Source organism: Danio rerio, chromosome 13 (assembly GCF_049306965.1).
Source record: "Danio rerio strain Tuebingen ecotype United States chromosome 13, GRCz12tu, whole genome shotgun sequence".
Lineage (NCBI taxonomy): Eukaryota > Metazoa > Chordata > Actinopteri > Cypriniformes > Danionidae > Danio > Danio rerio.
Window position 1 is genome coordinate 23,090,625 of NC_133188.1, and position 14,974 is coordinate 23,105,598.

General features: G+C 35.7%; 1 protein-coding gene across 4 annotated transcripts in view; it reads left to right on the forward strand.

Annotated features, from left to right (window-relative positions):
* The window catches only part of atrnl1a (attractin-like 1a), a 473,626-nt gene that overhangs the window by 89,390 nt on the left and 369,262 nt on the right, over positions 1 to 14,974 (forward strand). The window lies entirely within an intron of this gene.

Below are 14,974 nucleotides of genomic sequence, written 5' to 3' on the forward strand. Positions count from 1 at the left end.
ATAGAATTTATGCTGAATATGACCTGGCAGTGGTGATGGAGTATTTACTATACACTATATCTACTGTATAGTTTTTACACTCTTAGTGTAAAATTATTTACTCAGCTTAAGTGTATATATTCAATACTTTTCAAAGAGTTACTTATACACTGGGCTGGTGGGACTCGTATATACACCAGAAGAGAGTGTAATTTAACACCTGAGGAGTTATATGTACACTGGACAATTTGTCCTGCAGGTGTTAAAATGTTTAATGTCGTGTGCATTTTTACACTCTAAGTGTAAAATATTTTACACTGCAGAGGTGTACATATTCAACACTTTTCAAAGTGTAATCTGGACACTTGGCTGGTGGGACTCATATAGAAACCAGAAAAGTGTTAAATTCAACACCTGTGGTGTAAAATGTACACTGGCAAATTTGCTGTGTAGGCAGCAACCATTCAGATAGGAGTAAATATTTTGTTATGTTATGTTAATATGTTCTCATAATATGTTATTTTTTAAACATTCCTTCAATACCCTCCCTGCTAACCACACCCTACTGAACTGATAATTAATAAAGCTAATATAATCAATGCACAGCAAACACAGAAATGTTAAACCTACAAAAACTATACAAGAATGCTAAATTGCTTACTGCAACATTACATTGGACATTTATATTACATTTATACTTTATTATATTATTATACATTTCCTCACTCCATTAATGCTGAAAAAACTGACATCTTATTTTAAGTTTTCCTATTGGTACATGCAAAACATCATTTGCAAATGTGGTTTGAAAAAACAGATGCATTTAAACCTGTCCAGTTTGTCTGGAATGCATCACATCCTATAACCCCTCCTGAAGTGGTTTCAGCGATCAGATTTATATTTACATGAGAAATTTATTTATATACTTATATTTTGGTGTGTGCTCCATTTCAGATGGGCTTTGCAAAGTATAATCCCAATTCACTCTCTTTGTGTTATTGTTTTCAAACTAAAACCTTTTGTTGCCAATTTGAGTTTATGTTGTCTTGGGCTTTAGAATGCATCTGCCTATACAGCACACCGAGACTACTTGCTAGGTTTTAAAACACAGCATGTGAGTGTGTGTTTCTCTAGTCATGCAGATCATTTGTAAATCTGTAAGCACAGTCACAGCTGAGAGGATGTTAACGTTGGTTTACAGGCATCCTCCATTTGACCTTTCTTAAGGCAAGACCTCTGTGATGGATTGCTTCTGAAACCTTTGACCTCTGTAATATAATGTCTGCCATAGGCATGTGTCTGAGGCTATTTGGTGGTATAGATTCATTACGTTCTTCACTGGGTGGTGCTGTGTCACAGAGCTTATGGAACGACTTTTGCTTGTAGGCTTTGCAAGTTCACAAAACTTCTTCTGCATAGTCAGGCACCGTAAACGTTTATGACACTTATAATCAATTATAATGGGCTGATATTGAGAACAAAGTGTACACATCGTGTATTTCATTGCACTTTTGTTGAAATATTAAACATCAATTAATGTACACAGCTTATTTCAGCCAATCCTAGATGGAGGTTTATGACTGTTGTCTGAAATTCTCCACGGTTTACATTGTCCTGGTGGAGAGTGGTGCCTATAGGTTTACTATGGCCCATGGCAACTTTGTCTAATGTGAGTTTCTGAATGGGAGACTTTTACGAGGAATTTCAGTGAATGATTTAAAGTGTTCCTTTCAGTGCTGACAGTAATATTTAGCCATCATTAAATCCTCATAAAAAGCAGCCGAATGCCAGCGGGCCAGATGGTGTCTGTTATTTTATGAATATCTTTTACAATACCTTAGACAAGGAGGTTGTGGAGCCAAGGGAGGGCGAGCTAAAGGATGAGAGGAAGTGAGAGATTGCACTTGTTTTTTTTTTTTTTTTTTTTTTTTGCAAATTCCTCCCACTGTGTTTTGTACTTAAGTAACAGCAGACTGGCAACTATTGCCACCTGCTGCAGTATGTTTGCGCAGTATTTTTTCAGCTCAAGGCTTCTGCTGGTTCTCTTCTGGTCTCTAGGAGTGTTTATTTTTTGGCTTGAATCTGGTTTGGCTTTGTGTTCTCAAGCCACTTTGTCTGATTGGACAGCCTCTGACTGGCTTTACACAAGCTGGCTGCAAGAGTCTGTCCACATATCCATCACTAGCGCGAAAGCACTGGCCCAAAATCTGCTCCACTCACTTAATTCATTAAAGTAGCAAATTAGGCCATTTTCTAATCACCAGCAGGCTTCCTGGAAATGCTTCTGTACAATTGCTCATAGCTGTTGCTCTTCTGTTCTTCCTGCTGAGGATACAGAGGACAACCTTTATAGTCTGGTGCAGTGAGCATGAAACATACTAAAGTAATGAACAAACACTTTTTCTTGACTTTGTACTGCTTTAAATGCTGTTTGTGCTAAAATTATGGTTTATTACTGGATTAGTTGTGTTTGCAGTGATTATGCTTTCTTTTGAATTGTACTCTTTGCTTTTCTCTGCAGTGGGTTCTGTACTTTTAAGCCTGATGCAACAGGGCTTTAAAACCCATGGAAACAGATTGCTTCAATATTGGAAGGAGTTAAGAGTTAATCATATTTGAATTGGTGATGCTTGATAACTTGATATGGGGATCAGAAACTTACCGAGTTTACACAAAAATGTGTGGCATTGCATTTAATCTTGATTTCTCACAATTTATGTGAATTTTGTGATAAAGTCAAAGCGCAAAGCGGCACTAATAGAGATTCATGAATGCATATTTGTGCATAAAGACTATTAAGTAAAATATTTTAATTATTTTTTTCACCAAAACCTTATTTAATACACAGAAAAAGACTTTAATTAGAATTTATAATCTATGTCCCACTGTGGCTTATTGCCTTCTTAAAACAGCTGGTCTCAATTCATTGCTTTTATATGGGCAAGCATATTATTTTAATAAATAATTATAATAAATTATTTTAGAAATAATTTTTTAAAGACCAAAAAAGTAAAAATTAGGACAACAGTTTGATTAGTAAATTACTTAAAGAAGCTGTATGTAAGTTTTTGACTTCTGAATCATAAAAATACAATAATATGTTTGCATACATTTAGAAAACATGATCATTGAACACTCTTGTTTAGCTGAAAAACAATCCTAAAGTCAGATATTCTGCTTTGAAAATGTGCTTTCCCTGCTAGTCTTTGTTTTGGTCATTTAACCTGCCCAATAGCCAATTGTATTTCAGCACCCCAGGTTGCCTTGGTGAAAAAAACAGCATATTTCATTCATTCAGTCAAAAAGGTTCTCAAGGTATTCATATAACTGCAACCTCCGGCAGACAGTAGCAGCCTCTGAAATGAGACGCAGATTAAGTTCAACATGTGGTGGTTATTAATTAGCAAATAATATAAATATTATGAATGTAAACAATAGGTGATCAGGTTAAATTGTAACCCTGTGTCATAACAACACTCTACTTGACGAGATTTGCAGTAATCAACAATTTGGCTGTTTGCACCAGACAAAACACGTCAAAAAATTAAATGCAGTCATTCAGAAGCACTGCACTGCACTGCACTCCAGTGAAATGGTTATGTTTATAGTCTAATTAAAACATATTAAACCTCTTAAACATTATTAAATGTACATGCTAAATCACTGATATTGGCTTCCTGAGTCACAGTTTTAAAGTTCCATTTTAAACGCTTTATTGTATTTTCAAGATCTGAGGTAAACAATCTGCTGCTGCTTTCAGTAGTATGGCAATAAATGTCATGTGAAATGGCATCCAAACTCAGATTAATAGCATTTAGCACTAAATAAAACACATGAGGTGTACCTGAGATAATCAATTTCAGTTTTGTTGTTCAGTTACAAAAAATAAAAGTCATTTCTAAAATATAAATTTCAGGTATTGGTTAAAACAAAAACTTATTCATTCATTCATTTTTTTGTCTTCTTAGTTCCTTTATTAATCCGGGGTCGACGTTGCTTTTATTTAGGCTCGTCAGTCAGGCACACTGCTGTTGGTGTTATCAATCTGACAATCTGCTCTTGCATATGTTTAACCACTGGGTGTCAAACTTACATACTGCACATTTAAGTGTAGTTTTTTTGAGAGAACTAGCCCTTGAAGCGTTGCTAGCTAAATTTTCTTAATTACAGGAAACTTTATTGATGGCTTAATTATGTTAGGGTAAAATGTACATAATCCAATAAAACAGCTTTCTATGGAAGTCTGCTTGATCCTATAACAAAAGAAAAATTAATTTAGTGTGTAATTACTCGTGTCAGGAAAAAACTGTAACATATTGCACAACTAGACCATTTATTTGTTTCATATAATGCATTTGTTTCAGCCTTAAGTTTTCATTACTTTTAAAGCATGTTGTCAAAACAAAAAACTTTTTTAAACAGCAAAACTGTAATAAAAGAGTGAATATAATGCCAAGTCAGGAAATCCCATTTAAAGTATTCGCTCCCCCAAGACTGTAAAGAAGCAGTTTTGTAATCTTCAAATTTAAGATTTGGCTGGCCACACCATAAATATATCACTCTGATCTAGTGAAATGCAGGGATGGTAAGCATTAAAGTCTTGTAAATAAGTTTTTCCTTGCTAACTTTTTAAAACCCTTCTCTTTTTTTGTTGCTATGACTGTTTCTGGTCAGTTGCATGATATGAATTGTAGATTAGATTAGAGCTAAACCATCTGCAGGACTTTGGTCAAAATTTAAACTGTTCACTGGGGGGTTTTCATCATTAATAATGTTGCATTCTGACATTGTCATTAATAAACAACACTAAAAAGGTGTTGTGCAATGCAATCCTTTGTGTCTTGTGCCTTTCATGTTGGATGCAACTCAATTTTCATATCATTCGGAACAGTATTAAATGAAGATAAATGGATCACAGATGATAGTATGTGCAATACACATAGACAGCATGTGAAGTTGCCACTGCAGTTTTTAAATGTATGCAAGTAATAAATTTTGAGGTAATATAGCTAGAAGCATCACAATAGACATTATGACACCATAAACATTGTGACAAGATGGTCCTGCTTTTTAAAGGTCTCAATATACTTGAAACTTGTTTAATATTTGAGCAGAGAACAAAATATAACTTTATTGTAAGTACATTTAAATATTTTGTCAAGCTTGATTTTTATTTATTTATTTATTTATTTATTTAAATTGTTAATGTTTAACCAGTAACATACCTAATCTTGTTTCATTTTGGCTGGCTTGTCTGCCACCTCATACAGAATTTTTTATACAGAAAGTCCTGTCTTGAAGATGATCTCCCACTTTCTAAACCATTTAATGCAGAAAATGAGTCAGTACTATTCTGTTGATTATCATTCATTAATTTTCTTTTTGGCTTAATCCCTTTATTAATCTGGGGCTACCACTGCGGAATGAACCGCCAACTTATCCAGCACATATTTTAAGCAGCAGATGCCCTTCCAGCTGCAACCCATCAATGGGAAAAACCCTTTCACACACATACACCACGGCCAAATTAGCTTACCCAAATCAACTATACCACATGCCTGTGGACTTTTGGGGGAAACCGGAGCACCCAGGGAAAACCCACGCGAAGATGGATAGAAAATGCAAACTCCACACATAAATGCCAACTGACTCAGCTGAGGCTTGACCAAGCTACCTTCTTGCTGTGAGGCGATTATGCTACCTACTGCTCCACCGCGTTGCCCTCTGTTGATTGTGCTTCCACTTATTGCATTACCAGTAAAATTGCAATCAACTCTGTTGTCAAAAACTGCACAATGATTAGTCAACCTTTTAACAGTCTTATATTTAAAAAAATGGATATACAAATAGTTCATTTGCAATAAAACAAGTTTCTAATATTTTGCAATATTTCAGGAATATATATTTTTTTGCAATTGCACTTTTCAATACTCAGTGTAAAAACATAATGTCTGAAAACTATTATAAACTTCAGTTTTAGTAAAAGTTTTAGTTTAAACAATGTGTTTGGTAATTCTGCACTTCAATGCACAATATTTAAATACAGGACATCTGAAAATGCAAAAAAATCGAGTCATCCGTTTTTGCAAATAAACTCTTCATATTTATCCTGCTGCTACCTTATAATCTGAGTCAGGGTTATTTGACCAATCTGTTTGGAGTAAAATGTTTCATATATTGTGTCACTATGACATCTTTAGAAATATACCAGACCTCTTTATCAACTACTGGCATTTGGAACAGCCAATGCTATATTGTTTCGCCATCTAGGCAAGGCAAGGCAAGGCAAGGCAAGTTTATTTATATAGCACATTTCATACACAATGGCAATTCAAAGTGCTTTACATAAAGAAGAATAAAAGAAACAAGTAAAAATAAAAATAAAAACAAATAATAAAAATGCATAAAAACAAAACAAAACATAAAAACAGGTAAAATGTGATATAAAGAATGAAGAAGAAGAGAAAAACATGATAGTGCAATCTGTCGGACGCAGCACAGTGCTCATTCAGTAAAGGCATCAACATCAACATTCCATCCCAACTATTATTATTTGTACAGTATGCTCATGCTTCCAAGATTTTTCACTTCTTCTTTAATGGGCTGTTTCAGTTTACACCTTTAAAAACCACTAGTACACCATCTTTATATTTTGTCTTTAAATATTTTGTTTTCTAAAGGTGCCTCTGCCATTTCACCTGCTACACTGAGACTGATGATGTTTCAAAGACTCCACATCCTGTTCTTAAAGAATGACATTGAATTCCATCTAATTTCTTTAGAAAAAGCTGCAGATGCTGAATTATTCACTAAACAATATAATCTATTATTACTGGTCTGAGCATTGCACAGACTACTGTACTTTCAATGATTGTTGACTTGGTAATCTCAACCTACCCCTGCCATTTGTCTGGTAATTTCTTATGTGATGTGGAAAGTCCATCCATATTTCAAACACTGACCACTTCTTTAATATAAATTGGCTTTTATTTTGATATTATGCCTAGGCAAACTACAGAGCATCAGTTAGATGCATCATTATGATGTCATCATGTACAAAATATTTTACATTATTTTAAAACTACAAACAACTGTCATTTTCATCAATCTTATCACATCCAAATGTAAAAAAATATATATTTTATATTTAAAATATGTGTTTGAAATACATGTATAATAAATATTGCCCATCCCTGGTCCTAACTAGTAAGCATTATCCCATCATTATAATACTTTTTATTTTAATACTTTTAGTTTATAGAAAGCACGTTGAGCTTTTATTTCTTTTTCATTTTGTGTTAATGAGCTTTTTAGTGTTTTAATTCCCACTAATAGCAGGTTCCCACTCCTGTTCTTAACCACCAACTCTTCTTGCTCAAGAGCACACCAAGAGTCTCCATCTCTCCATTAATTTATTTATTTTTTCTATTTTTAGTCAACTTTTGAAGGGAAAATGGGCATTATTAGCTTTTTATGCAGTTTTTCTTGCAATGAGGCAATGAATTCAGAATGACACACACAGAGAGAGGTTTTCATTTGCGTACTCTCTTGCTTTGCAGCCCCCCCCCCTCCACCCCCAACACGCGTACCTAATTAGATTCAGGGAAAATGAACCCTAATTAAAATTGTAGCGCTCTGGCTGAGAGGCGTTGTGAAGCTCTACTTTTTTTTGCTGCAAAGACCTTTTGTTTTAATACAACCAACAGACTAGGTAGCAGATTGCCTCGGCACAAAAACATATTTTATTAAGCTTGCAATTAAAATGAGTTTGATTTCCTTCCTACTGCTGCTCCCGTTCTCTACTTCTGCTCTATCTGCTTGTGTCATCCAGCGTTTCTTCACTATGTTTCTTTGTCTCCTGTACATTAGTGTAAGGAGTTCAGCCAATATCCTGTGAGGAAATGAAATCTAGGAAGAGCCAATGATGATTATCAGGAGGAGTTTTACAATTCGGGAGAATATGAGTGTCACCTTTAGATCTGTAGAGGTTTGAACCGGGTTTATTGGAGAACTCAGGCTTGATTAGAGTCTTGAATTACTCTAGTCAACAAAAAAAAAAGGCCTATACAGAGCTGTAATGGATGAAGACTTTTGTGTATTTACAAGATGTTTTGATCAAGTGTATATATTATATATATGCACACAGTTAAATACATAGTTATTAGCTCAACTGTAAAATATATAATATTGTCAGACAATTTTAGGCCATTGTTATTTGTCTGTCAGCTCAGTTATTGAGGTGAGTTCTGCACCGCTGACACTAGTAAATCCAATTAGTAGCTTTTTGGTTAATGGTTTTATTTTGTTTTTTTGGTTAAATTAATGTGTTTTAAGGTAATCTCACAAGTAAAAGTAACTGCAGTCTGGTAAATTAGCAGTGATTATTGCATTAATTTATACAATCTGCTTCATACGAAAATGTATGATTTTTAAATATACAACTGGATCATACGTAGCCTATACTGTCCAGGAAACCCCTTTTTTAACATTTGAACTTCTTAACAATGCCTTTTACCCCCAGAATGCACAATAAGCTTATTTACACTGTAAAAAAAATCTGTAATTTTACGGTTTGATTTCGGCAGCTGGGGTGCCAGAAAAAAAATTAAAATAACGGCTTATAAATTATAGAAATTTAACATAAAATAATTGACATTAAATACAGAAATTTCTTTTAATTTAAATTTCTGGTAAATTTCTGTAATTCAACCTCTGTTATTTTGCAGTAAATTTCTATAATTTAACAGCTGTTATTTTACTTTTTTTCTAGCCCCTCAGCTGACAGAAATAAACCGTAAAATTACGGATTTTTTTACTATGTAGTCCAACAGTTGTATTGGCCTGTACAAAAACTGTAGACAATTGGGAGGGAAATCTACTGTGAGATAGCATGTCATGCTTTTAGAAAGCAGCAATTGGGCTCTTTTCCGTGTATCTGCTCTACACAAAGCACTACTTTATTAGACTATATGAAGGTAAGATGAAAAGGAAACATTTCCCAAGACAACCATGCAGATCCCTCCAGGTATACATTCATGAAAAAACTTCATATTATCTAATTTGTCTTAAAATCTCTCACTGCCACTGCATGCTGCACTCTTGTGAGACTGTTACTATCTTCACTTAATCCTGGTTAGTATTTATTTTTATTATATTGTAATGATCATAAAGCAGTTATAAAGCAGTTATCATAAAGCAAGATTTTGGTGTATCATCAAAATGGTGTGTACCATTCCCTCTTCTAACCCTCATAATGGAGTGAGTTTGGTGACGCCTCAAATGCTTTTTAAGAGGCTGTGACCCCAGGTTTGGAATCAATGAGGTAGTATGTGTACTACCATGCTATGCAAATTTCGTCATCAGCACAATATGTTCATATGGTATGCACATAGCTCATCTTTTTCTCTATATTTAAATAGTTGAAAGAAAATGAGTTAAATTAATAGAGGCTGTGGAAAAATACTACTGATGATGTCAATCACTATGTCTGTATTGATGAGAGCATGTGAGATGGAATTAAACCATATCTGCAATGCAATTTTAAATGAGTATACCAAAAAACAATTTTGCTACTCGCAACTTTGGGCAAGAAGGGTTTAGCTTAGGTGCTAAAGACAGGGAGTCACGTGGGACCGTTGAACAAGATGGAGGGCTGAAGACTAGCTCCGGCTTGACCTTGTTAATTTATTTAGGTTTTAGGAAGTTAGCACCCCATTGTTAATATTAACACAATAGCTCAGTGTTACTGGACTATAAAAAACGAATTTTGTATTTGCTCGGTTATGACATCCAAGTTTACATCGAAGGCATGAGCTGCTATGCAGGGCGCAATGGCGAGCGATGGGCCTGCCGAGATTCGAGAAAAAGAAGCTCGATTGGGACACGTTACTACACCACCAGGGTTTGCGGAGTTACAACCTGCGTTACAAACAGCAGTGGATGAAATGGCATGGTTTAGTAACTAGGCAGATGTAACGAGTGTGAAGACTACACAGTTTCAGATCAAGGCTGACGCTGCCGCCATGGTGCAACGGCTTGACAAAGCGGAGACTCGAATAGGAGTACGAGAACGAGCGCCTGAAACAAATGGTTGAAAAAAAGTGCTAAAGAGAGTGCAGAGCTTAGGGAATCAATTTTGGACATGGTAAACAGAGAGCGGCGCATGAATTTACGTCTTATAGGACTTAAAGAAAAGTCAGAGAATGGTAATCTGCGGGAATGTAAAAGGCTGGTTTTCTCCGAGGCCCTGGATGTGGATATTTCCGAATCGGAGCTACACCGCATTCACCGATCTTTGGTTCCAATGCCGGATGAAAACAAGCCCCCGTACCCTGTTATTATGCACTTGCACAGCTTTCTGGAAACAGAGCAGGTTATGGCAGCAGTGAGAATGAAGGAACAGGAAGGTGGCAATATCATGTGGAGGAGTTCTGAAATATCGCTGTTTCCTGACATGACAAGAGATGTTGTGGAGAAAAGATGGTGGTTCACAGCGGTCAGAAAGTGGCTGCACGAGTTGGATATCCGTTTTACTCTGGCGTATCCTGCAGTAACCAATGTATGGACAAAGTGATCTGCAGCAAGTTTGATGGGGTGTTAACATGCAATTTACACAAACGTTCTGGGGGCGGGGTCGACAGGTCTTTCCATCCGACCTGTTTTACCTGATTTAGGGGTTTTGAGTTCTTGAAGTCAATGTTTACAGTGTTCTTTTATATTTTTATTTTTTTATGTTTTTTTACAGACAGCAAGTGTTTAAATATAGTAGGGAAACATGCATGAAACGGCTAAATGTTTAAAAATAATATCCTGGAATATAAATGGTTTTCTTACTCCAGAAACAAAAAGAAAATGGTTAGGTTACCTAAAATCTAAAGGCGTGGACATTGCTTTAATTCAAGAAATGCATATAATGGGTACAGAGGCTCATTTATTCATTAATTTTCTTGTCGGCTTAGTCCCTTTATTAATCCAGGGTCGCCACAGCGGAATAAACCGCCAACTTATCCCGCAAGTTTTTACACAGCAGATGCCCTTCCAGCCACAACCCATCTCTGGGAAACATCCACACACACATTCACACACACACACACACACACACACACACACACACACACACACACACACACTCATACAGTACAGAAAATTTAGCCTACCCAATTCACCTGTACCGCATGTCTTTGGACTGTGGGGGAAACCGGAGCACCCGGAGGAAACCCACGCGAAGGCAGGGAGAACATGCAAACTCCACACAGAAACGCCAACTGAGCCGAGGTTCGAACCAGCAACCCAGCGACCTTTTTGCTGTGAGGGGACAGCACTACCTACTGTGCCACAGCCTCGCTCTGTACAGAGGCTGAAAAACTCAAATGTGACTGGGTGGGACAGATGTTTCATAATTCATATAATAGTAAGAGGAATGGGCTAGTAATATTGGTCCATAAAAGGTGCTAAAGACAGGCACAAAAAAGATTTTTCTTTGTTTGCATGTGTCAAGTCGCTTTGTTCATGCATGCTGTCAAAAAGTAAGATTTTGCTAAGACACACTGTTCCATATTCCAACTGTTTAATATACTTTTTAATAATGTCCAGCAGCTGTACTTTTTTCATCTCACATAAATGCAGAACTTACTTGCTAGTTAACTGCTGATTGTCATCTTTTCAGAGTTCTTAATTTTAGTCCAGATGCACATTGTGCTCTATTTTGATGATCTAGGTGCAAAGTCTAAAGTGCATGGCGCAAAAGCATTATCCGAATCCACTGTTTCTATTTTAAGGATGGAAAATTTGCACTGCGCCCCGACAAAAGGGTCGTGCTTTTTCTCTTAATGAATTAGGGGTGCCTTTTGAGCATAACGTGCATGAAAACCAATCAGAGTCTCATCCCACATTCCCTTTAAGAGTCAGTTGTGTCGTGCCATGGCACATTTGCTATTTACATGGTGAACTTTGTAAGTGGAAAAACTGAACACTTCACTTGCTTGAAAACAGTTAAACAGACCATTTGCAGTGCAAGGATAAAGAACGAGGCTCCTCCAATCAGCCTCTTTACTTTACTTTTACTCTTTACTCCTGTACCTTTGTGGTTTAGGAAAAGACATTCATTAGCCTACATATTTAATTTAGTTTGTTAAGCGTAAAGATTAGTTTCAAAACTATTTCTAAATTTGGTTCTAATTTCCAGCAAACTAATCAATGAACAATAAAATTAAGTGTGGTCAAAAAAGTTATATCCAAACACTGGGTCCTGTTTTTATGCCTCATATAGTGATTATTCGTCTCCAAAACTCCAAAAAAATTTGTTTAATAAAAACAAATATAAATATACATATAATACTACTACAACTACTAATAACAATATTATACAAATGCAAATTGTCATGAATAAACTGAAAGTATCTGGTCTGAAAATAGCAACAAATCTCGCCAAACATGTCTTGCGCCTTATTGCGCCGTGTTTATGATAGGGCTCATAGTGGGAAGCAGCAATTTGGCATTGCTGCTAGTTCTATGTATGATGTGCCATGGCCTAAAACTACAACTGTAGCCTGATTTCCTTTCAATTCACACTCCAACAGTGAGTCACACGCCTGATGTCAAGGTGCATGATAAAATGAAATGCCAAGTTCTGTGTTACAACTATTTGAGCAACATATGCATGCTAAAGAAGAAAAAGAAGAAGAAGAAGAAGAGGAAGAAGAAGAAGAAGAAGAAGAAGAAGAAGAAGAAGAACAGCAACAACACAAAGGCAAAAGAAATGTTAAAAAGTAAAAAATCAATCATCAATGAACTCTTCATGACATCCCAGTTGTAAGAAAAAAATGAGGAGTACATAGAAGATCTCAGTGAAGATGTTTATTCAGCATAGAAGTCTCAAAATACTCAGGAGTACCTTGTTTTCAATTCTCTGTGCCACATACCCATCCCCATTCTACAATTGTTACCAGTTGCTCAAGATGTAGTCACCTCAAACAATGCAGAGACAACAAACTGTTGACTTTTCTATCATAATTCAGCCCTTTTGGGAAATGAGCGTCAACACAGTATTTAGAGTGGAAGTTGGGTCGAGGCAGACTTCAATTCTTACACAGTGCAATTTCTTCACCTGAGACTCGGAGATTAGCCAAATCCTCTTTGTGTGGCCAGTTGCTGTGTTTTCTGTGATTTGTTTTCATGTGTATGCGTTTGTGGTCTTAGTTAAACAGGAGCTGGATCAGCACTGCACTCAGGAGAGCTGTTTGCAACCTGGCCACACATTCTCAACTCCCTGTTTGCCTGAGAACTCTGAGGGGTAAATGCCAAATTTCCATATTAATGATGTGTGTGATGGCTTTTGAAATTTATTATCTGATGCTATCAGGTCGGTCATAGGTAATACTTTTAAATATCAATATTTATTACACGTCTGCCTGGAATACTTGATTCTGATTGGTCAGTCACGACGATCGAAGGTATATTATTCCCAGATAATGACCACTGAAACACACACAGACTCATCTGGGTACTTTAAATCATTCTGACTGTCATCCATATTTATATGTTTTCTGACATGCTGCTGTTTGACGCCATTTTGTGACTGAAATAATATGAATTGAAGGTTAGTCTATGCTCCATTGTATGCTCTGTTTTTGTTTCTGCCAGCTTTGGTTGTTTTTAATTAAAGAATTAATAAACTATTACACCACAGAACATATTTTGTCCTTTTTTTACTTTTTGTGGTAAATAGCCATGCAATTAGCATGATAAAGTACATCCAGGCTTTTTTTTTTGGCACAATATCGCCTTTCAGTTTTTATAAATAAAAGCTAATACAACTGACGATAAGCCTGCCAGGCTTTATTTTGCGATAACATTTGCCTGGATGTACTTTAGCCCTTACATAATGAATATAATAAGAACATTGTTGCACATACAGATCTACTATAAGACGGTAACACTTTACAATAAGGTTGTATTAGTATATGTAAGTTAATACGTTTACTAACATAAACAATGGACAATACGTTTACTACAGTATTTGTTCATGTTATTCAACGCTAGTTAATGAAAATAGTTGTTCATTGTTAGTTCACGGTGCATTGTCTATTGATAACAAGCATTATTTGGAAGTTAATAATGCATTAGTAAATGAATTATGATTAATAATTATGATTAATGCTGTACAAGTATTGTTCATACGTAGTTCATGTTAGTAAATGCTATAACCAATGAACCTTATTGTAAAGTGTGACCTATAACACTATATTTATGCATCTTTAAGTGCTAATGTAGGGTTTTGACATATTTAGGTCCAACCAGAATGTAAGGTCTGTCTGTTGGGCTGTGATGTAAACACAACATGGAGCTTTGACTTTAAGCCCATGTTTATTTGGAACCAGTGCTACTGCCTGATGTTGGAGGTTGACTTCAAGCCAATGCTGAGTTTTGATGTCATCTCGATTTTAATTCCCAGCTAAAATGCAAAGACTGTCTGATGTTGGAGACTAATGTCAAGCCAGTGTTTTGATGTAAACTTGACTTTCATTTCCAACCCAAACACAGCGTCTCTTTGATTTTGGTGTAAAACCACAATTTTGGGTCTGTCCAATGTAGAAGCTTATATCTTCAAGCTAATGTCTGGTTTTGTCATCAACCTGATTTTAGTTTTTGACCAAAATTTTAAATTTGTCCAAGGCTGTCTTGTTTTGACGTCAACCTCATTAAAAATTGTAACCAAAATGTTATGACTGTAGGCATCGGCCATTATAAGATAGTGAGGGTATGATAACCTTTGATAAAAATATCACGGTTTCACATTATTATGATTACTGCATTTGAAAAAAATATTCTTTTTAAATGTCTGGGTAAAAAAACTAAACTTCCCCCTTTGAACACAATATATTTTGTTTTGAGAAACATTTAAAATATTTTGAGCAGTAAACATGTCAGGTTACATAATTCAATTGAATCATTGATTCTGCGGTCTCAAGCAGGGCTTCTGGTGGTACCTAGAATA